Source organism: Canis lupus, chromosome 3, assembly GCF_048164855.1.
Source record: "Canis lupus baileyi chromosome 3, mCanLup2.hap1, whole genome shotgun sequence".
NCBI classification, from domain to species: Eukaryota; Metazoa; Chordata; class Mammalia; order Carnivora; family Canidae; genus Canis; species Canis lupus.
Genome location: NC_132840.1, coordinates 21,424,237 through 21,449,210, shown reverse-complemented (window position 1 = coordinate 21,449,210; position 24,974 = coordinate 21,424,237). Strand labels below are relative to the sequence as shown.

The 24,974-nt window shown below is 44.9% G+C and overlaps 1 protein-coding gene across 4 annotated transcripts in view; it reads right to left on the bottom strand.

Annotated features, from left to right (window-relative positions):
- Positions 1-24,974, bottom strand: part of KIAA0513 (KIAA0513 ortholog) — a 59,529-nt gene that overhangs the window by 29,914 nt on the left and 4,641 nt on the right. For 2 of the 4 annotated variants that reach the window (XM_072819489.1, XM_072819492.1), the window contains exon 2: positions 19,963-20,051. The exons of 1 other annotated variant lie outside the window; for it this stretch is intronic. The gene's annotated coding sequence lies outside the window, so the exon portion shown is untranslated. Of the gene's footprint in view, positions 1-2,456; positions 2,747-19,962; positions 20,052-24,974 lie in introns of those variants that run through there. One more of the 4 variants, XM_072819490.1, reaches the window with a different exon arrangement.

Genomic DNA, 24,974 nt, shown 5'->3' with positions numbered 1-24,974 from the left:
ATGAGACCACAACAAGGACTCTATCTGCTTCTGTGAGGGGCTGAGCAGCTCAGCCCTTGGGCTCCTGACAAATAAATTTGCTCATCACCTTCTGGCTGGGTGATAACTGACTTTGCCTCTGAACCAGGAAGAGAGTTTTGGGCTGTTTGGAGCTACACAGCAATAGTCATTCTAGAGAATGAATGCATATCAAATATGAAATGTCAACGATGTCCTTTTAGAGGTCACTGCAGTCAGGCAGCTGCTCAGACACAGATTTATACCTAGTCAGTGTGGATCTAGGGCAACTTACAGGTCCATGGAATCAACAACAACAATAACAAAACCCATTACCAAAGTCGGGGAAGGAGCTTAGTGGAGTTTCTAAAAGCAAAATAAAAATAGGGAAGCAAAAAAAATAGGCAGCAAAAGCAAAATAGGGAAGCATACTGGGTTATACAATTTTTTTCATTCCGACATTCATCTGCAGAGTAACTTTTTCCAGACACTGAATTTAAAAGTGAAATTGTCAAGAAAGTCCCCGTATGAAAAACGCTGATTGTAACGAGGTATGTAAAAGACCTGTAAAAGTTACAAGGCTCCGTAAAAGAAGCAGAGGTGTTGAAACATACATTTTTAAATAACTCTTAAAAAGTCTGAAGGCATGCACTAACTCGGCTGGGCACAGGCGTTTGGCTGGAGCACACTACCAGGGTGAAGATAAGGCATTCCTGGTGATACAGGGTGAAGTGTCGTGAACCTGAAGACATTGTAATTAATGCGCCCACGAGGGCCCCTCTCCCTCAAATACTAGATGCCCCAGAGGGCTTTTGGCAAAGCACCAGATCACCCATGATTCTGAAGGGCCAACGTTCTGATTTGATAACCAAAACAGGATCCACGTGCTGCCATTCCCAGGGGGGAGAGGACTGTCATTCTGCTGGTTCACTCCCTCAGACACAGACAGCAGTGGAACTTGAGGTGGCTGCAGGGGACACAGCTCCCACTGCATCTCTGCAGCCACGTGCAGGCACGCCTGGCTCCCACCAGGATGGCAACCCTCTACAAGGGTCCACGTCTGAGCCGGGCACCTGGCAGGAATGCTCTGACTCCAGACTGTCCAGGAGACTCTCCAGTTGGCTGAGTCTCTTCATGGCCAGGGTTAGTGACCTCAGGACTGCACTCCCCCACAAGAGTCTCCCTGTGAGTCAGCAGCCTAGTCTGCTTTCATCGCTATAGGGTTCTCAAGACCAGAACAGGGCCAGGCACATAACTGCTCAGTGAAGATCTGCTGTTGCAGGAATCTCACAGGTCAGAGTTCAAAGGTGATCACAGGTCACAGGCTGCATGTGTCAATTCAGCTGGCCCACCCACCCGGTCCTAATCACCCACACATACTTCCACCAAGGCCCTTGGCCTCTGTGAAGGAAGCTGAAGGAAGACTGTCCGAAAAAAATGCCACTGCCCTTGTTTTTACAACGGAGAGCAGGAAAAGCTGTAGGATCACTACTGACCTTTCAGTCAATAAACCGCATAAGCCCTGCCCTGAAGCCATTCTTTGAAGCTGCCTGGGGAGACTGCACAATTCCTGACCACCATGGGCTTCCAACATATCCCAGGAGATGAAGAAAATGCATTCCACAATCCGACGGAAACAAAACTGTTTTCTGCGTAGGTGCAAAGAAGAGTAATTTGCAGACCCCCTCTTGACAAAATGCACACCTGGCAGGGAGAGTAAGATGAGTATCTAATTGTGCCGACAGGCAGGGGGCGCCAGCACCACGACAGGGTATGTGGGTTGGAAGACACAGGCTCAGAAGAAGCAAGACCAGGGGATCCCTGGGTGGCTCAGCGGTTTAGCGCCTGCCTTCCGCCCAGGGTGTGATCCTGGAGGCTCAGGGTGTGATCCTGGAGTCCCAGGATTGAGTCCTGCATCGGGCTCCCTGCATGGAGCCTGCTTCTCCCTCTGCCTATGTCTCTGCCTCTCTCTCTCTCTCTCTGTCTCTGTCTCTCATGAATAAATAAATAAAATCTTAAAAAAAAAAAAAAAAAAAAGACCACATCCAACAGCAAGGGGCTTCTCAGAAGGCTGGGTTGATTTCTGCTACTTAGAGACCAGAAGAGGAAAGAGAAGAGCCCTCAGAGAGTCCTGGCATCTCTGATGGGGCGGCCTGTGGAACACCATGAGCTACCACCACAGTGTGGCCCTGGGGGGTAACTTCATACTGTTTTACCCAAATCTGATACCAGAGGCTTCCAAGGCATTTGGAATTGATGGGCAACATGCCCAGAGGTGGCCACCGAGAGGTGGACTTTTTAGTATATCACTGATGGGAAGAGCACAGGGTGAAGGTCTGGGGAGAGGCAGAGGCGCCTGTGGCCATTTAGAATCCACATTCTGGATCCTGGATTCCAACCACAGACCCTCATGTCATCCATCCCAACACAACTCTCAGCTTGCCTGAGCTAGGACATACCTGGCATCAAAACTGGATGGCTGTAGCTCCCCAGAATCCAGGCTAGAAATGCACTTGGGGGTCAAGAGGCAGGAGCACAGGTAAAGCTGAGGACCACTCAGAGGGCAGAGGAGGGCAAAAGCTGAGTGCTGGTGAGAGGCACAGCCGTGCAGGAAAGAGGTGTGGGAAAAGAGGGGCACAGAGGGGCAGCCCCGGTGGCGCAGCAGTTTGGCGCTGCCTGCGGCCTGGGGTGTGATCCTGGAGACCTGGGATTGAGTCCCACGTCGGGCTCCCTGCGTGGAGCCTGCTTTTCGCTCTGCCTGTGTCTCTGCCTCTTTCTCTCTGTGTCTGTGAATAAATAAATAAAATCTTTAAAAAAAAAAAAAAAAGAGGGGCACAAGGTCGGTCCAAAGCCTGGCACTATGCACCAGTTTAGGGGATTTTAATGGGGTAAGAGGCCACTCTGATCAAGGAGACTGGAACTGAGTGCATGGCTGCCACAGTGAAGAGTTACAACTCCTAGCCTTTGCAGGGGAAGCCTCCACCATCCCTCATCTCTGAAGAAGTGAAGATGACAGGTGGGGGAGACGACAGGGACAAGTGTCAACCTCACTTCTAGAAGGGAAGGCAGTAGACACTGTGAATAGATTAAGTGGGATAAGCATGCCAGGGAGTCTCTATTGGTTACTAATAAGACAGCTCTGTGAGCACTGAGAGAGGCAAGTAGTGAGGACCAAGGTCACACTTGGAGCCAACCTGATCTCTGTCACTGTGTTTTTTACACACTCATAGATCCAGGGGAAATTGCAAATTGTATGCTGGGGTTTACTTTCAGCAAGGCACGTGGCAAATTCATTACAGCTTTGAGGACAATGAAATGGACAAATGTAGCCCGAATGTTGTGTAAATTAGGTGGATCTATAAAGGCTATATTTCGTTGCCCTGAAATGCACTTTTCTTGCATTTTAATATCTCTGAAATTGGATGCCTCATCATTGTTCTTAGGCAGGCTTATCATGATCCATTGTCACCATGCAGAGACAAGAATGGACCCTCTTTTATTTTTCAAAGTAATTAAAGAAATTCAAAAAGTGCATAAATCAAAATTGTGTCACTCACTGAATTCTCACAAAGTGAATACTCCTATGTAACCACCCCACCTCAAGTAGTAGAGCATGATCAGTCCTCCTTATTCCTTCTCCCTGGTTCTTCCTTAGTCCCCAAAGGGACACAGATGGGGTGCTCCATAAAGAGCATGCTGATGGCACAGAGGATAGTTTACAGAAACCCATGTACTTTAGAAGGATATTTTTACAGAAACCATGTACTTCTGAATGTAAACAAGTTTTAGAAGGACTTTAAGCAACTTGTTTTGTTTACATTTTCCTCCTTGTAATGGATCAAGTGATACTGGATAATAATCTGTGTCTAAGTAATTGTAAAGGTATTCTTTCAATAAGGACAGAATAAAAAGTCTAAGTGATTAGAAAGTGTTGTGTGTCAGTACAAATGGCAGTGTTTAATCTTTCTTCACTGTGCATAAAATAATGGTGGGTCTTACAGGTGATGAGGTTTTAAATTCGATGAAATATGGTAGTGGGCTGCAGTACTCAACAGTGACCCTGGAAAGGTCACTAACGGGCAAGGGACTCCAGTCCAGGCTCTACCTGACACCTTCATTAATTACTCAAATTGAAAGCAAATCACATGGTGGTGGAGAATGTGTAGCATCTAAAGTCAGAGGGATGGTTAACACAGAGAATGACACAATCAGACCCAAAAAGCTTGCAGTAGATGTCAATGTTGAGCTGAGTCTTAAAAGGCACCTCTGGATTCACTGAGCATCTGCTGAGTGCTTTCCATGTGCCAGGCATGATGTGGCAGCAAAGGGTAACGACAATGTGGTTTCTGCCCTTGAATAACTCATAAATTATTAGTGAGGGCATCTGACATTTCAGCACAAACTTGCACAAGCCCAGTACCAGGAGGCGCTGCGCTCATGATGAGTCTATGTGTTTGACACTAATAACAAACTCCCTAGAGACCTCCAGCTGCATTGATGAAAGCAAACTAACCCAAAACAGAAGCAGTAGCTCCGCCCCTACACCCTGCTTCCACTGGTCGGGCTGCTCCCAGAATGTTTTGCCCAATCCCACACCTGGAAAGGAATGGTCAGCTCCTCTTATGGCAGCAATACTGAGTACACACGTCCAAGAACTCACATGCATTGCTCTCCTCAATCATTAAGTCCAAAGAAACCCACGAGGATTCCTTGTTTGGGAAAAAAAAAATAATACATTTGCAAAGGCATTTTAATTCAATAAAGGCATGCTTGTTAAGACTTAAAAAAAAAAAAAAAAAAAAAAAGGAGAGAGCCATTGAGGATCTGGAGAACATCCAAAAAAATAAAGATGAAAATGAAAGCCCACCTGATGACCATGTCACATGAGCAATAGTGAGAAAGTGGAAGAAACTTACCCTGAGAATAACCCAGGGGACAGGATAGGAGTCTTCAAATTTGTGAGGAGTGGGCACCTAACCAAGGGCCAGATTATTTCTATGTGGCTCCAGAGGGAAGAGTGAATCTTAGGGTGGAGGCCCACCAAGGCTGCAGTCTCCACTACCAGAACAGTACCCTCAGTCCCGTTTCTAGGGCAGCCAGCAGAGGGTGGACGTCTGCTCGTCAGCAGGTTATCCACAGGAGAGGCCATTGGACCTCCAGGGTTCCTGCCACTGGCATTCTGAGATAACGTTTTATGACACTTAATGCAGGCTTTACCCCACTGCAGCTGCTATAAAGCTTCTATCCAAAGAGGACTCGTATTTTATGACCTCCAGGAAGAAAGAAACATCTAACACGTCCACAGTTCACAGAAAAAAGAGATAAGGGACCATCTGCTGGTTCCACAGTGTGGTGAGAGAGTGAGATGGGTTCAGTTCTCCACAAAGCCCTCCCCAACAAAACCATGACTCTACTGTGTCAATTTTCAATCCACCATGACAGGCCAGGTGCTGTGCTAAGTGCTGGGAATAGAGCCGTGGAAGACACAAATTTCCTGCCTCACGGAGCTTGCAAAAGGCTCCAGAACAAATCCCATTTCACCACGTTGCCAAAAAAACCAAAGGGTTCAGGAATTCTGTTAGCCACAAGTGGATTAGGGAGGGAGAGAAAGGGGACTAGGGTTGCCCACCAAAGGCTCCTCCATGGTCAAAGCCTTTAGACTTCTTAGTTCTTCAAAAGTCATCCCGAGTCTCAACTCAAAAGTCACCTCACACAAGCATCTGGATGTACATTTTGCACTTTTGCTAATGTTTCACTCATCCTAGGCAACCTCTTCATGAACTGGTGAGCCCTCCAGTTTAAGGCAACAAGGAGGAATCTGGATACAGGGGTTTCCTCTTAATTTTCACTATTGATTTATTGAGTTGGTTCCACTATAAGCAAATGTTAGAAATTACTGCAAAGCGCATCCCTCCCTTGGTGAGCAGCTATATTTCTTTAATAAAAGAAGAATAATACAGCTAACAATTTGGTGACAGCTGGATTCAATTTGGATATAGACTGACTTGGCCTTCCATCCCTTCGGGTAATTTGACAAAATAAATCCGTACTGCTCCCACCCCTGGTATGGAGATAGCCAAACTTAATCACTGGATTGGGCTGGGCTCCACACTTTGTCCCTTTCCAAAGAAGCTGGGGCAGTGGGGAGGGGAGCAGTTGGTGGGGAAGGACAGAACTGAACAGACATGCATTTTCTTTGGGCTTGGTGCTTTGCTCCATTGGCCCCAGTGAAGAAGTGTGCACACTGGACATCTGTGTCTCTGGAAGAGAAGGCTCTGGGCAAATCTTCCTGGATGTGGTTCACCTGGCCGGCCAGGTCACCTCTGGCTCACGGTCAAGGTGCTCTCTGCAATCTGGAGCTGGTCAAGGCTGCCCACACAGCTCTCCAGTGGCCACATGCAGAGGGGATACTGCCACTCTTCAAGAGCAACCTGGCACAAGCATTCGGTTGTTGGCCTCGTCAAGACACAACTTCATCTGGCTGGTTTCCTTGCTCTCTCTTGCTTTCTCTCTTCCACCCTCTGTTTCTCTCTCTCTCTCTCTCTCACACACACACACACACACACACACACACACACACACACCCTATGCTTTTGTTAATGCTTTCTTCACTTCCCTATACACACCACCCACCTCCCTCTGGCTAGATCTCTTGGCACACCTCAAACCTGCTCTTCAACATGGAGAAATCTGAAATGTGTTAATGTGTTATGCTGGTTGCTTCTATAGGTCATTTGCGATCTTTTGAAATGCTCTTTAATGTTGAAACATGTTTGACAATACCTTAAAAGTCTATTTAATTTATGCTAAGGAAATGACCCAAGAGATGGCCAGGGAACCTCCACGCAGCACAATTTAAAACAGCAAAAGAAGTAGCAGTAGCCTAAATGCTCAACGAGAAGAACTTGGTAAATTCTGTTACATTGATTCTGGCACTTCGTCCAAGTGTCACGGAGGACCATGATGACAACATAGCATCGTGAAAATGCTCACGTTACATGAAATGAAAATGGAAAAACCAAGACTTACATTATTCTGTGATGACAACTATGAAAAAACAATGCAGGACAATGCCACAGCTATCCTGTCCACCCTACGCCGTTGCTACCAACATCAAATGAGCGAATAAAGCAACAACAACAAAAGGTTAAATAAAAAGGTTAAATAAAAAAAGGTTAATTAATATTAATGCCACATTCTGAGTGGCATTAATATTAGACATTTGAAGAACGTTCAGGGCACGGGCCAAGAGGGAAATGGAAACTCTGAAGATCAGATCAACATCAGAGATGTGAGAAAGAGGCCACTTCAAAAGTTCTGCTCTACAATTTACAGACAGTCTTTGCTTTCATCTGTGTCAGTGTGAGCAGGCGGAAATTCAGTGAGATAGTTACTGGTATCAATAGGCCACTCATTCAGAAAGTCTTAGCAAAGCAAGAGTTATGCTTGCAATCAAGAGCAGATCAGATTCTGCAGCATGCGGCTGAACACAGGGGACAGCCTGGGCACAGACGGTGGGAATCCCAGAGTACAGACTCCTCACTCACAGAGAAGTCTTCCTTTGCTTCTCCATGGGTACCTTTCCTAGCACTCAGTGTCAAGGAGGAATAAAGCTCATTTATTTACAGTCAAACCAAACAATCACTGGAACCCAGCAGCCTGAGTGGGTGCCGAGAACCCATCTGTCTCTGTAAAGGCAGATGCATGAGGCTGGGGGTGAGGAAATCTCAGGGGAGGTGCCCCGTGAGTCCTTCATGGGACCCTGCCTATCAGCTGCTTCTGTTACCAACTACCTACTCCTTCGACCTTTATTTTTCCACACAAACCACAATTTTCCTGCCCCAGTTACATCCCTACTTCCTCATTCCTTTGTTTAAACCAGATTTCTTTGTTGAATGCCTCTACAACACATGCCTTCTGGCTTCCTGGTGGTTCTGAATGAGATGAGGGTGAGTACACCCCACCCAGCCTCACCCACTGAATGTGGCTATAATACCCGGGCAGAGTGACCTGAGCAGCTATTTGACATCCCTGAAAAGGAAACAGTAGCAGGTAGATGAGGGAAGACAACAGAATTTAAGACACCACCAAAATGGCGGTGAGTCTGCCATCTGCCTATGACAGGACCCCCACCTGGACTAACTACAACCTGACACCTAAAAGGGGGCCTCCCTGCAGACAGCAGAGATCCAGAGACAGCCATCCCATCCTGCTTCAGGAGCAGGAACAGGGTCCCTAATTCTCAGAAACAGCCAAATCTCAGAGTTTTTCCTCTCTTCATGCCTCTGTCTTGGCTCTCTTGCACCTAGCCTCCCACCCCCCACCCCCCCAGCAGCTCTGCAGTAGCAGTGACAACAGCCGCAGAAGAGGGAACCTTCCGTTCCCAAGGGAGAAGCTGTATTCTGAAGAGGCTGACAATCCTACTGGATTGTTCTCTTGATTCTCCTCTTTTTAGTCACAGAGGTGAGCTAAGTTGTAAGGAGAGTGTAGCAGAAGAGAAGTAGCACCCCTGCATTTTGGCTGAAGGACCTAAGGGGACGAGGAGGTCCCTGAAACTGGAAGTACTTGGGAGATTGTGAAGAGGGAGGAGCTCAGGGGAACAACCCCATAAAACTGTTTATGAGGTCCTGGGCTCACCCTAGAGCTGCATGTATATATATAATACACATTATATATATATAATCCTCAACAGCATATCCTAGATATTGAGTGCTGAGGTTCAGGAGAGACCATGGGCCACCCCATGGCCAGTGGGGCAGATCTAAAGAGTACTATGAAGTCACTGAAAACACAACTGATACTGAAGCCACGAAGGCAAGTAGGGACTCAGAATCTGAATGCCTGCTAAAACAGAGACAGCAACATTCTCTGTGGAATTTAAACAAGGGCCAGGGTCTCATTATGTAATATCCAAATATTCAGAACCAATCCAAAATTACTCAACGTACAAAGAACCAGGAAAACTCTCAACTCACAAGGAAAAAGATAATCAAAAGATGCCAATGCCAAGGTGACACAATTATTGAAATTAGCTAAGACTTCAAAGCAGTTATTATTTTCAAAAAATGCTCCAACGTAAGGAGTTTTTGGAAGGAAGGGAATGTTAAAAGGTTTCAGCAAAGAAACTGAAAATATAAAAAAAGGTTAAATGGAAATTCCAAAACTAAAAAAAATACAGTAACTGGAAGATTAAAACCCACCAGATAGACTCAGTAGCAGAATGGATATGACAAAGGTAAGAGTCAGTGAATGCAATAACAGATCAATGAAAATGATGTAATGTGAATAAGAAAAATTACATTAAAAAAATGAACAAAGCCCTGAGGACTTGTGGGACAATTTACTAACAGAGGTAACATTTGTGTCATTACAGTCCCAGAAGGCAAGAAAGAAGGCAGTACCAAAAAATAATAATAATAAATAAATAAATTGAGGCAATAATGACTGAAACTCTCCAAATCTGGCAAAGGACATAAGCCTTCTGACTTGAGCAGCAACATTAACACACACAAAAAAGATTAAATCCAAAGAGATCCACAGCCATGGCCATCATAATACAACTGATGAACACTCAAGACAGAGAACACATCTTGAAAGGAACCAGAGAAATGGAATGCATTACTCATGGGGGAAGAAGGGTTTGGTTGTAGATTTCTCAACAGAAACTGGGACAGCCAGAAGGAGGTGAAACATCACTTCTTAGGTGCTGAAAGAAAAGAACTGCCAGTCTAGAATTCTACCTCCACAAAAAAAAAAAAAAAAAAAGCTTCTGGAATGAAGGCAAAGTGAAAACGTTTGCTGCCAGCAGACCTGCTTAGTAGGAAGTTATAAAGAAACTTCTTTAGACAGAGGGTAAATAATACGAGAAGGAAATGGAACATCAGGAGTAAAGTGCAAAAGAAAAGGAGGGGAAAGTCTGAGTAAATATAAGAGACTATTCTCCTCTTGAGTTCTTCAAAATATGTTGGACAGTCAAAAGCAAAAATCACAATACTGGCTGATGAGCTTTTCAACGTAAATAGAGGTATACATATTAACACTACAAAATAAAGGAGAAAGCATAAAGGGACCTACATGGTAGTAAGGTTTCTACTTTCCACCCACAGTCTTCAAATAGTGATTCTAAGTGGACTGAAATTTTAGTGTGTATATCAGAATTACTAGAGAAAACACCGAAAAACCCAAAGCAAACAAACAAAAAAAACAGCTACAGTTAACCCTTGAACAACATGGGTGTGAACAACCTGAATTCACTCATATGCTGATTTTTTTCAATAAATATACTTATTATACTGTAATGTCTTTACTTTTCCTTATGATTTTCTTAATAAGATTTTATTTTCTCTAGCTTACTTTATTATAATATAAATATAATACATATAAAAAGTATTAATCAGCTATTTACGTCATCAGTAAAGCTTTGCATCAACCGTATACTATTAAGTTTTTGGAGTCAAAAGTTATTATGTGAGTTTTCAACTGTGAAGGGGATTGGCATCCCTAACCTCCATGTTGTTCAAGGGCCAACTGTACACATAAGGTAAAAAAATTCAATAGACAAAATGGAATGCTAAGACATTCAGATAATCCTGAAGAATATAAGAAAAGGAACACAGAGGAGTGAAGACTCCATGGAACCAAGAAAACAAACAATAGAATAGTAGACCTAAATCCAAACTTATTAATAATTGTATCAAGTGTAAGCTGCGTATATGCACCAATTAAATGACAGAGATTATCAGAATGGCTAAGACATGACCTAGCTATATGCTACCTTCAAGAAATTCACTTCAAATGTGATTGTATTAATAGATTAACAATAGAAGAGATGAAAAATATGCAAACACTAATCAAAAGAAAGCCAGAAAAGCTATGTTAGTGACAAAGTCTAGGTTGGAGCTAAGAGAACTACTGGGAATAAAAGAGAACACTACATAATGATAAAAGTGTCAGTCACCGAGAAGGTTTAACAATCCTAAATATTCATGTGGCTAACACCAGAGTTTCAAAATATATGAAACAAAAACTGACAAAACTGAAAGAAGAAAGAGACAAAGCCACAATTACAGCTGTAGGCGTTAGGATTCGTCTCTTACTTATCTATGGAAGTAGCAGACAGAAAATCAGCAGGGATACAGAAGAGTGGATCAGTAATATCAACCAACTGGATCTCAATGACATTTATAGAACATGCCACCAAACAATAGCAGAATGAACATTCTTTCCAAGTGAATATTCCCCCAAGACAGTCCACCTCATGGCTTATAAAACAAACCTTAGCAAATATATTTTTAAAGATTTTATTTATTTATTCATGAGAGACAGAGAGAGAGAGAGAGAGGCAGAGACACAAGCAGAGGGAGGAGAAGCAGGCTCCATGCAGGAAGCCTGATGTGAGACTCAATCCTGGGACTCCAGGATCACACCCTGGCCCGAAGGCAGGCACCAAACCACTGAGCCACTCAGGGATCCCAAACCTTAGCAAATCTAAAACAACCGAAGCCACACAAAGTATGTTCTCTGACCATAATGGAATTAGACTAGAAGTTAACAGAAGCATGGCAGGAAAATCTTCAAACACTCAGAAATTAAACAGCACACTTCTACACAACCCACTGGTCAAAAAGGAAGTCTCAAGAAACAGGAGAAAATGTATTCAACTAACTGAAAGTGAAAATACAACAAATTAAAGCCTATGAAATGTAGGTAAGCCAGTGCTTTATTTATTTTTTATTTTTATTTTTTTAATTTTTAAAAAAATTTTTTTATGATAGTCACACAGAGAGAGAGAGAGAGAGAGAGAGAGACATAGGCAGAGGGAGAAGCGGGCTTCATGCAGGGAGCCTGACATGGGATTTGATCCCGGGACTCCAGGATCATAGCCTGGGCCAAAGGCAGGCGCCGAACCGCTGAGCCACCCAGGGATCCCCCAAGCCAGTGCTTTAAAAGACATTTATAGCATGAAATACTTAGTTTAGATAAGGACAAAGGTCCCAAATTGATAATTTAAGCTTCTACCTTAAAAACTAGAAATGGGGTGCCTGAATAGCAAAGTTGGTTGGGCATATGACTCTTGGTTTTGGCTCAGGTCTGATCTCAGGGTCATGGGATTGAGCCCAGAGTTGGACTCTGCATTCAGGGAAGAGTTTTCTTGAGTTTCTCTCTCCCTCTCCCCTTACTCCCCTCTCTTAGCTCTTTATCTTTCAAATAAATACATCTTAAAAACTAGAAAAAAAAAACTAGAAAAAGATTAAAATAATGCCAAAAGGTAGAAGAAAGGAAATAGTAAAGACCAAATATCAATGAACTTGAAAAAGAGAAACAATAAACCAATACAATGAAAAAATGTCTTCTTAGAAAAGATTATTCAACTTGATAACCCTCAGGCCAAATCAATGAAGAGAGAAGACACAAATCACAATATCAAGAATAAATGAGGGGGTATCACTAGAGATCCTGTAGACATTAAAAGGATGGTAAGAGGGGCTCCTGGGTGGCTCAGTTGGTTAAACATCTGACTCTTGATCTTGGATCAGGTCATGGTCTCAGAGTCATGAAATCGAGCCCTACTGAGCATGGAGCCTGCTTGAAATTCTCTCTCACCCTCTCCCTCTGCCCCTCCTCATCTGCCTCTCTCCCTCCCTAAGAATGAATGAATGAATGAATGAGTGGATAAGGGCATACATAAAGCCAATAAGCTATATAAGATGGGTTAATTCTAGTTTCTTAAAAATCACAAACTACCTAAACTATTCAAGATGAAATGGATAACCCAAATAGTCCCTTAACTATTGAGGAAATTGATAGTTTAGAACTTTCCAAAAAGGAAATCTCCAGGTCCAGATGGTTTCACTGGTAAATTCTACCAAGTATTTAAATAAACAACACCAATTCTACACAATCTCTTCTTGAAAATGAACAGGAGGTAACATTTTCCAATTCATTTTATGAGGCCAGTATTACTCTACCAAACCAAACAAAGATAATACAGTGCAAGAAAATGATATGCCGGTATCCTCCATGGATGCAAACATGTTAAACATCAGCAAATCAACTACAGCAACATGTAAAAAGAATAATATGTTGTGACCAAGTAGAGTTTATCCTGGGAGTAAAATGTAAAAATCAAACAATGATAAAAGTTCTCAGCAAACAGAAATAGTAGGGAACTTCCTCAACTTGATGAAGAGCATGTATGAAAACTCTGTATCTGACATATGCAATGGTGAAAGACTGAATGCTTTCCCTGGAACATTGGGAACAAGGCAAAGATATCAGCTCTCACCACTCCTATTAACACAGTACAACAGAGAAGTCTTATCTAGTGCAGTAAAGCCAGGGAAAGATACCAAAAGGCACTGACAAATATATTGGGAGGAAGAAAATAGTCCCGTCTAATCAGAGATGACATACTAAGCAGAAATTCCTATGGAATATGTTTTTTAAATATTTAAGTAACCTCTACACCCAACGTGGGGCTTGAACTCATGACCTCAAGATCATGAGTCACATGCTTCTCTGACTGAGCCAGCCAGATGCCTCCCAAGGAATCTTTTTCTAAAAAATCCCTAGAACAGCTTACTAACAAAGGGATGGAAGACAGACCCAGCACAAAGACCATGGGGATGGTTAGCATGTGAAAAGGGGTCATCAACAGCCAACGGGGAAAGGTGAGCTGAGACCATGGCAAGCTACAATTACACATCTGTTAAAAAGGCTAAAATAAAAAATATTGATAGTACCAAGCACTGACAATGATGCTGAGCAACTGGAACTCTTTATATGTTGCTGGTAGGAATGCAACAAGGTTTGGCAGGTGTTTGTGTTTGTTTTTTTTTTTAAATGAACTTTTCCATTTTGAGTAGTTTTAAATATACAGAAATAAACAGAAAGTTACAAAGATAGTAGAGAATTCCCACATGATCCACATCATTTCCCCTACTGTTAACATTTTATACGAAGAAGGCATATTTGTCACTATTCATGAACTGGTATCAATCTATTCTTAGTAACTAATGTCTATACTTCATTCCTATTTCCTTGGCTCTTCCCTCATGTCCCCTCTGTTCCAGGATGTTGGGTTAGTCACCGTGTCTCCTGAGTCTCTTCTCAGCTTGCTTGCTTGCTTGCTTGCTTGCTTGCTTGCTTGCTTGCTTATTTATTTATTTATTTATTTATTTATTTATTTATTTATTTATTTATTTATTTATTTATTTATTTATTTATTTATTTATTTATGATAGTCACAACGAGAGAGAGAGAGAGGCAGAGACATAGGCAGAGGGAGAAGCAGGCTCCATGCACCAGGAGCCTGATGTGGGATTCGATCCCGGGTCTCCAGGATCGCGCCTTGGGCCAAAGGCAGGCACCAAACCGCTGCGCCACCCAGGGATCCCTCTTCTCAGCTTTGACAGATTCTCAGACTCTCCCTGGTTTTGATGACCTTGAGGATTCTGAGGAGTAGGTGTTGGGTATTTCATAGAATGTTCCTCAACTGGGATTTGCCTGACATTTTTCTCATGGCTAGTCTCAGGGTATGGGTTTTGGGGAGGAAGTCCAGGGGTAAAGTGCCACTGTCATCATGTCGTATCAGAGGGGTATGCCATCAACAGGACTTCTTACTGGTGACCTTGATCACTGGCTGAGGACATGTTTATCAGACTTCCCCACCGAAGATTATTTGTTTATTCATAAGAGACATAGAAGCACAGACATAGGCACAGACATCCCCACAGGGAGCCTGATGCAAGACTCGATCTCAGCACCCTGGGATCATGACCTGAGCTGAAGGCAGATGCTCAACCACTGAGCCACCCAGGTGCCCCAAATATTTTGTTTCTTAATTGCAACAGTGGTTACATTAATCCATATCTGTATTTTTTTAATGAATCTATATGTTTTAAAACTCATAAAAATACACTCCAAGAAAAGGTCAATTTTACCATATGTAATTAAAAAGAAAAAAGAAAAAAAAGAGGTAGAAACAGCCAGCCAAGTTCTCAGAACATGGTAGGGGCTAAGTAAGTGGTAATTTCCTTTTCTTATAAAAAGTCGGGCCCTAGAGACCCAACTCTTCGGCTGCTTGGCTGCTGTTGGCCCATCATCCAGCCTGCTATGTCTACTAGATTTCTTGGTTTCTCTATCCACATCTCTCCCAGGTGTCCGTTTGGAGCTACATACCATTCCTAACCAGCATGTTCTGAACGTTGTAGGTCCCTGGAGAATGTGGAACAACCGAGTCAACCATCTCCTCTCTCCTACCAGCTGATCTCAAGGATGGTGCTGGCCTCAGAGAGGCTGTCCCTCCTCTGCAGTTTATGCGCCAATCCCCACTCTCTTGGGAAAGAAATTCTCTCTCTGCTGTGCAAGGGAAGCAACAAACAATCGAGGATCCAGTAGACAGGGAGCGACCAGAAGTGATTACCGCAGAGAAGAGCCGCTAGTGGGTAAACTCTCCTAATTCTTGTTAGGCAGAGTGGAGCATCACATTCGTGGGAAAGGAGGCAGAAAGTGGAGACTTCTACAATATCGGAGACTCTGATTTTTCTGTGATTTTTTTCCCCTCCTTTATCTACATGGAGGAAAGAGTCATGCACAGAGAAAGTACTCTGGATTGAATCAGTTTTGTTTTTAAAACTAAACAGGGAAGACCCTGTTAGAATAGCCACACATAGCAGGTGTGACTGCATGGTGGAAACAGACACATGGCTAGAAATACTTAATGAAGAAAACCCACAGATATGAGTCCTGCCAGATTCTCTATATGAAGCTCAGAGAGCCAAAGACTAAAGTGAAATGAAAAAGCAACTCTGGTCATCTGAGAAACTATAACACGGCAGTGTCAAATGCAATGGGCTGGCTCACATCCTGAGGGCTACCAAGCACCCTCCAACATTTCCTTTTGGATGCCTCCCTAACTGGATGCTCCTGGAGGATGGGCCTCACTCGTTAGGAGCACAGCCCTGTACTCCTAACAAGAGGAGTACAGAAAGCCCAAGTTGATGTAAGGATCAAGATTGCACATGCCAAAGGGGCTCCATAGAGCCCTCATAGAGCCTTGAGCTGACTGCTGGTCTGAGAAGGTGACAATTGTCCATGCGGCCTGAACAGGCTGGAGCGCAGGTTCCCATACACGGGGCAGAACCTGGTCACTTCATCTGAGGTGACAATGACTTAGGATCATTGAATCCTTGAAATGGAACCCAGCTTCAGAACTCCCTCTGTTACATTCTTAAAACAAGTGCACAGGGCATCTGCTTAAGCATGACATGTGAGGACTCTCTTCCCAAAGAACAGTGCTCACCGACAGCCCTTAACAGCTGAGACCAGCTGTGTGGTGGTCCTGTCCCCTTGTCCTTCACAGATGTGTCCAGAGGTACATCTGACTCTTACCATTTAAACAACTAGGAATGGAGAACCTTCCCTCGTGACCTGGTAGTAGTGAAGGGACAAATTGTCTCCAGAAGGGCTCGATCACAATAAAGTAAATGCATCACAATTAAGTAAATGCATCACCATAAAGTAAATGCAGGCAAAGCTCCCCCTTTCAGGGTCTGGTTTCTGAGTGTTGGCCCTGAAAGCTTGTGACCTACCTGGGTGATGCAGGAGACCACCATCTCCCCTTCCTGGGGGCCTGCAGCCATGGCACGCACTCGGGACACCGGGTCGCCTCCTTCCTTCAAACCCACACTAGGATCCAGCCTCTTCTGTACTGACTAGACAAAGGCACTGACTGGCAGAGAACTCACCAAGTGACCTTTTTTTTTTTTGTTAAGATTTTATTTATTTATTCATGACACACATACACATACACACACACACACACACACACAGAGGCAGAGACACAGGCAGAGGGAGAAGCAGGCTCCATGCAGGGAGCCCAACGTGGGACTCGATCCCGGGTCTCCAGGATCAGGCCCTGGGCTGAAGGTGGCACTAAACTGCTGAGCCACCCGGATTGCCCACCAAGTGACCTTGATGGAAAAACACAAGCCTTCTGTAACCAGGGCCTCCTTCCTCCCGAGCCATTGTGGTTTTAAGGAAACAGAGATGAAAAACTCCTATGGTCTCCTAAAGGCACAAAGGTCCATGTGGGACAATAAGAAGTCGCCACAATGGGCTCGCAGCAGAACCACCCAAGCAAAGAGAACAGAGAATGGCCTGTGAGCCGTGCAGGGCAGCACCCTGGTCTTTGGAGGCAATGTGGCCACGGGGGCGGGGGTCACACTCTCCTTGCTCAGCCACAGCCTGACTCAAATCTCTGCCAGTCATCAGCCTGCCTCTATCTCTGAGGGCCTGTGCTGGGGACAATCACATACCAAGGCTCAGGAGAATCAAGGGACCATGGCCCTGGTTCCTCTGCTGGGACTGCGAATGAGCCAGGACTTCCGAGCCGCCACCGCCCCCATGGCCTGCTTTGTTTCTTTTCCTTCCTGGAGAGATCTGCCCCATTTCCCAACTGCTGTTCCTTTATTGAGCAAACATTTTAAAGATTTTTATACCACCCATTCTAGAAGCTAAATACAATCACATTTTTCTAAAATCTTTCTCCCCCTTAAAAGTTCGTATTTGAATCAAAGGACGGCATTTTCAGATATTTCCTCAAAAACAGTCGCTGCTCCTCCTTCTCCGGTGCATGCAAGGGTTGTCCTGCCACACCTGAGTGCGCTGCTACGCTCCTGGTGTTACATGCTCTCCAGAAGGTCAGAGCCGCTGCTTCCTGATGCTGCTTCGGTTAATGCAACGCTGTGAGAAAGTCAAGCTGCTTTGGGGTGCTCTCTTTGCATAATGTTAGCTGTTACTACTATTTAATGCTTTCTAATAGTTAAAGAAGGATTACCACCAACACTCGTAATGCTCACACCACCAACACTCGTAATGCTCACTACACACTGGGCACTGAGCTAATGCTCTGTATGGATAACCTGATTTAACACTCCCATAACATGTGGGCTAGGTCTATTAGAATCCCCATTTTATGGCTGAAAAAACTTCAAGGCTTAGAAAAGTTAAACAGCTGTCTAAAGCCAGAGAGCCAAAATCAAAGAGTCTAGATAAACCCAAGCAGAGCCAGACGTCACAGCCTTGCTGTAATGTAAGCAGGTAACTGTGCTAATTTGGGGTATGGATAAGGAGCTTCCAAACTGTGGATTAACCCTCTCTTACTCATGTCTAGGGGATAAGATGCAACCCAGGAGTCTTCCTGGTTGGGAATGATGCAGACAACGTCTGATTTAGATATCTATTCTACAGCATTTAATGAGGTTTCTTAATTCTTTTTTTTAAGATTTTATTTATTATTTGAGACAGATTGAGAGCACTAGCAAGAGGAGGGGTAGTGGAAGAGGGAGAAGCAGGCTCCCCTAAAGCAGGGAGCCTGACACAGGGCTCAATCCCAGGACCCTGCGATCATGACCTGAACTGAAGGCAGATGCTTAACCAACTGAGTCACCCAGGCACCTGATTCCTATTTCAGTAGAGACTGGCCAACAAGAAGAGCTCAGCATTGATCACTCGCAAATGCTAGGTTTTTGTAGAAGTTATTCAGTGCCTAAAGGAAAAAAAAAACCTGAATGATCGAAAAATAACACTAATAAAGGAAATGCTTGCAAAGGAACAGGAACAAAACAGTTATGCCCTACATGATTCCAGACCTTGTTTAACTCAGATAAAATCCCATGATGTTCGAGTTGGATGAGACTTGAGATTTCCAGAAGACAGTGGAAGGTTGGCAGACAGATAAGAAAGAGGCAGGGCAGGGAAGCTCAGGGGGAAAGGCACGGACTCATGGATGGTGTTTAAGGTGAACAACTAAGACCCAGGGCAGTGAACTGACAGGGTGATGTCAAGGCAGTAGAGTCACACAGTGGTTCATACCCAGCAGCAATCCAGAGCCCTCTCTTTCTGCTCATCAAATGGGTACAAGAGAACCAGAGAGAAGGGTCACTCCTGTCCCTGGGTTGGTTTGCCATCCCTCTGCTCAGTGTCACATCCGGGATGTCACCACCCCAGGCCAAAGAACATGGCTGCTGCTTCTCTTTTCTCCTCTGATGGAGGCAGTGCCGATGTGGACAAGTAACAGGTGTAATTTTGTAGACTTCAGGTCATTCATTTGACAAATATGTATTAAGCCCCTACCACGTAGTGGAAACTGTGATAAGTCCTGGGGGTACAAAGAACAACAGATACCATGCCTTCCTTTCCCCAACATGATCGAGGGAGGGACAGAGATAAAGAAAGGATCCCAGAGACATCCCAAGTGCTATTAATCCAGGATACAGATGTCAGTGGGAGCCCAGAAGTAGGGGCACTCCATTCTGCCTGGGAGACTTTAAAGACTGCATTTTTCAGGGGGCATCTGGGTGGCTCAGTCGGTGAAGCATCTGCCTTCGGCTCCAGTCATGATCCCAGAGTCCTGGGATCCAGCCCTGCGTTGGGCTCCCTGCTCAGCAGGGAGTCTCCTTCTCCCTCTCCCTCTGCCTGCTGCTCCCCCTGCTTGCGCTCTTTCTCTATCAAATAAATAAATAAAATCTTTTTAAAAAGCTGCATTCTTCAGGTTGAATCTAGCAGAAGCCTCTAGGGAAGATGCTCCCAACAGACAGAACACCATGAAGCGGCAGGCAGTAGCTATCCCCTACACACACCTAAGGCAGATGCATTCAGATGTCACTGGAAGACTTGGGAAGGATAACAAAGATCCCCAAGTGTGGCAGAACTTCAGTTTGTATTTGCAAATACAGCTGACTCTAGAACCTCAATGGGAGGGTGACCCCCCACGCAGCTGAAAATCTACATATAATTTCTGACTCCCAAAATACTTAACTCCTGATAACTACTGCTGACCAGAAGCCTTCCTGATGATGTAAAGTCTATTAACATGTGTCTTATACATGACATACTCTATTCTCACAATAAACCAAATGAAAGAAGACACTATTTAGAAAATCATAAAAGAAATACACTTACGACACTGTACTGTTATTTGCATATGAGCGGCCCGGGCAGCTCAAACTCGTTGAACCTGTAGTTCCAGAGTCAACTGTATTCCCCAGAACCTGAAAAGTGAAACATACACAATCAATTGTTTTTCTACCCCCAATAATATGGGAGCTGAATTTGCTTATTTTTTTTGTTTTTGGGGGGGGGTGCTAAACAAAAATTAAGATGCACATAATTCTGTGCCCCAACCCCGCTTTGGAGTGTAAATAAATATTTTTTAAAAGCCTGCCTGGCAGATGTTTCCTTGCATGTAACTGAAAAGAAATCAGTTTCAGCTGCTGCTCTGCTCAGAAGGTAACTAAATAGCTTTCAGGGGGGCCCTTCAAGTGTATTGATCTGTGGTTTTGAGGACACAGACTCTTCCAGATGTCTTCCCTGCATAATTTTAACTCCCAGTTTAAAAGCGAAGCTAATTTTCTTTCCTCTCAAATGCTTTAGCTGAAGGCAGTTTTATTCGGTCTATCCTTTTAGGAAAAGAACCGATTAGTAGGGGCAGGGTTAACCTGAGAGAGAGAAGGGAATGAAAAGATGGGGTCTGCACAGAACCTGTCCAGTTTCCAGAGACTAATAGCCTTCCTGACATTATCAGAAGTGACTCAGAAATGCAACAAATGCTGGAGCCACGCTGATCCACAGCAAGGTTGATCTACAGCAGGACTGATCTACCAGAGCACTGTCAGCTTTGGGGCTGAGTCATTCTTTGCAGTGAGGGCTGTCCTGTGTGTGCACCACAAGATGATGGGCAGCATCTCTGGGATGCCAGAAGCACCCCCAAGTCATGACAATCAAAAATGTCTCTAGATGCTTTCCCCAGCAGCAAACAATGCCAGAGATTCTCCATCCTGTTAACTGCTTCCTAGTCATTAGCACTTCTCTCTTAGGTTATCATTGTATCCCCAAAACCAATCCAATAAAAAGCGATCAGGAGAGACTGCAGACAATGTATAAGTCTCTATATGAAACAGTTAACATTTTTGGTTACAGGAAACCTTGTGTGTGGAATTCCCCTGATTAAAGCAGGCTCCAAATAGCACTGGCTACCTAGTTGTGTCTGGAATGGTAAGAAGATGTGATGTGTCTCCTTCCGTCATAGGTTAGCTCATCATTCAACAAATATTGTGCATTTACAGTGTGCCAGGCAATGTTGCAGATGAATAAGACAAACAAAAGCCTAGCCCTCAGGGTGCTTATGTTCTAAGCTGGAGAACAAAGAGATAAAAAAGGAATCATTACAGTTCATCATTAAGTGCTGTGTATAAAATAAAGCACAAATAGATCAGAGCTGTACTGTCCATGTAGTAGCCACTTGCCACACGTGGCTATTAAGCCCATGAAATGTGGCTCATTTAAATTGAGCTGTGCTGACCACACCAGATTCCAGACTTAGTACAAAACGAGAATGTAAAATGTCTCAATAATTTCTCTATTGATTAGATGTGGAAATGATATTTTGGATATACTAGATGAAATAAAATCCATTATAAAAATTAATTTTGCCTGTTCTCTTTACTTGTTTAGTGCGGCTGCTAGAAACTTAATATAATGCATGTGGCTCACCCCATATTTCTATTGGGCAGTGCTGGGCCAGAAAAACCAGATGGAGGTGGGGAGCTCCTTCAGCCTGAGAGGCCAGGGAGGGTCACTCTACCATCTGGAGGACCAGCATCCCAGCCTGAGGAAATGGCAAATTCACAACTCAGCAGTGGGAATGAACCTAGTCCATTAAAGCAACAGTGAGGCAGTGCGGCTCCTGTCAGGGAGACACAGGGAGGGAGGCAAGGAGCTGAGGATGGCAGGGCTTCCAGCCAGGCACAAAGCAGGGGCTTGGCTTGGAGGCCAAGCTGAGGGGTTAGGATTTCATCCCAGGAGCAATGGGAAGGCACTGGAGAGTTTGCATCAAGGGGACACCATGATCTGATTAATGTTTTACAAAGATGCTACATGCTGGTGATTGCGTGGAGAGAGGACTCACATTCAAGCAAGAAGCAGGACCACCAGGCAGGAGGCATCAACCTCGTGGGACCTCTCATGCTTTTGGCCACTCTGGATCAGCTGGCAGGGTAACTTAGAAGAGGACAGGAAGGGCGCCCAGGTGGCTCAGTGGGTTGAGCAGCTGATTCTTGGTTTCTACTCAGGCTGTGATTTCAAGGGCTGTGGAGTCAAGCCCTACATCCGGCTCTGTGCTCAGCAGGGAATCTGCTTCCCCCCCCTTTCCCTCTGCCCCTCCCCCAATTTGAGAGAGAGAGAGAGAGAGAACACAAGGAGGAGGGAGGGAGAGGGAAAGAGAGAAAATCTTCAGCAGATTCCCCTGCTGAGCATAGAGCCCGACATGGAGCTCGATCTCCTGACCCTGAGATCACGACCTGAGTTGGAACCAAGAATCAGCTACTTAACACACTGAGCCACCCAGGCGCCCCTGATGTATTTTTTTTATTATCCAAATCGAGCATTGGGATTCTCAAGAGCCATCCAGCTGCTTAATGAAGTTTAGCTAACCTGCCTCCTCACAGTAGGGAGAGTGTTAAACTAGCTCCCCTCTGTTAACCAGTTTCCACTCTCCTTGGACCACCACACTAAGTGTTTAAAACTGGGGTTTTGGGGGTGCCTGGGTGGCTCAGTGGTTGAGCATCTGCCTTTGGCTCAGGTTGTGATCCCAGGGTTCTGGGATCGAGTCCCACATAGTGCTCCCCACAGGGAGCCTTCTTCTCCCTCTGCCTATGTCTCTGTGTCTCTCATGAATAAATAAAATCTTTTAAAAAAAGAAAAACTGATTTTTTTTCTTTTTTGGTTTGCCATTGATTTTGGTCTCAACATAATGCATTTACTTCATTCTTGCTGTTTTACTATTAACTCAAAATTTGGTTTTCTTCTCTCATGAGGCTTTCATCCCTTTTAATTGGGCCCTATTTTTGTATTTCAGCCTCCTGGGTCCACCCCCAAATCCCCTAACTCAAGAGTGTCAGCACACAGCAGCCCTCTGAGCTCATTTGCTCTGGTATTTTCCACTTGCCGTTTGCTCCACTGTTGCTAGATTCTCATTTTCCCCCTAGCTCATTGGTCACTTTTGCCACGGGTGAGTCATTTGCTCTGAGTCATGCCTGGCTTCGATGCAAAGGCCAGGAAAAAGCCTCAGAACACACACCTGGTTTATCAAAGGACGTCACTGAGGAATATGGTGTTTTCCTAAGTGGATTCAGTAATTAACTGGGAAAAAAAAATCAAAAACCTTTTCTCTCCTTTCTTTTCCTCCCTCCCACCAAATTTGCCATTTCCTTCAGCATTTGCTGGAGATTCTTCCTACGGTGGAATGAATCTTGGTCATTTGTCTTGGGCTGAGAGAGGCAAGAGGACATTTCTGGAATGAGCCCAGAAAATCCCTGAGGATGAAAGCAGGGGTTATGTAATGTTCTTGCTCTGTTGTACAGCACCAACCATCACACACAGGCCACGTGTGAAACGTTCTTCCTTTCGAGAGCTGTGAAGATGCTGTCTTACACGGGGACCACCACACCATCCACAAAACAAGGAAAGATGAGAACCACCTCAGACCAAAGGGGGACCTGGACTGGACCCTGGGACAGAAAGACAAGCTGTCTGGATCTGCACACCAACGTAGCCCTTACGACTATACGAGGGTGGGCAGATTCCTTGTCTGTGAACTGGGGATGGCATGGGTACTACCCGGGGGTGTTCTTACGAGGGTTAACATGACAACCCCAGAGAGCACTTAGCACACTGCTGGGTAGGGTAGAGTAAACCCAACCGGCATGACCTCATGACCTGTCGCAGCAACACCTCAAGACCCTTCCCCTGCCTGTCAGGGCTAGCCCTCAAGTTATAGGGACCAGACTCTGAGAACCCCAGGAATACGAGAACTTTTTCCACCCTCCAGCCTCAGAACCCCTCATTTTACATCACAGACTCATTTCTCCTGAGCATCTCCCCTCCAAATATAAAAGTCTTGGCAGAGGTACTGTCATCACCAACCATCACACACAGGCCACGCCTGTGGGTGTGGGAACACATGGGAACAAATGGGCCCATCAGGTCCCCACAGAAGGAGTTCCGACATGCAGCAGGAAGGTAGAACAGAAAGCAGGGATGTGAGCACAGCCCTCAGGGTGCATGTGGGGAGGTGGCACTCCAGGACATTAAAGGGGACATTGGATCTGGAGGGCAACAGAGGAAACTGGTGGCAATGGGTGACCCTGGGAGGCAGAGGCAGGAACCACTCTTCAGCGGGCATTTTATCATCAGAATTCTGTACCATCTGCATGTATTACCTTATCCAAAAATTAATTACATTAAGTAAGGGAGGGATTATCTCCCTTCATAAGGCACGAGACAGAGCCAGAAATGAAAAGGTCTCAAAGGCGAAGGTGCAAATCATTTCAGGTATTTTACTGGCAGCCTGCCCTGCTCTCACATACTCCCACAGCCCCAGCCCCCAAAACAAAAAGTTTCCCCATGAATTCCTGGATGGCTCATTCTTGGGACATCAGCTATGCATTTTCGGAGTCATAACCCAAGACACGGAAACCCAGAACTCTTAAAACCTTATGGAAAAAGCCCCTTATGGAAAAGCCCCTTGTGGAAAAGCCCCTCTGCATTTCCCCTTGTTGAGTGGGAAAGCTCAAGAAGGGGAAATGCAACTTCTCCTACTGTTACAGCACCCGTCAGAGGGGGCCATGTGAGGTCCACTGCTGGGAGTGTTAGGCACAGCTGCACCATTTATTTCACTGTGGGATGCCAAAGAGGGATGCTTCCACCACGAGGAGAGGGTAAAGCAAATTGCCAAGGAAGGAAATAATCCCTCCAGGGCTCCTGCAGAGCCATCAGACAAATCCCACATCCTACCCTGGGTTTGTGCCACTAGCAGGCGGTGGTTGGGTGGGTGGGGGCATAGGCATTGCACTCAGATGCGGAGACTCATCTTGTCCTCTTGACCTTGGGCAAGCTACTCAATTGCTTGGACCCTT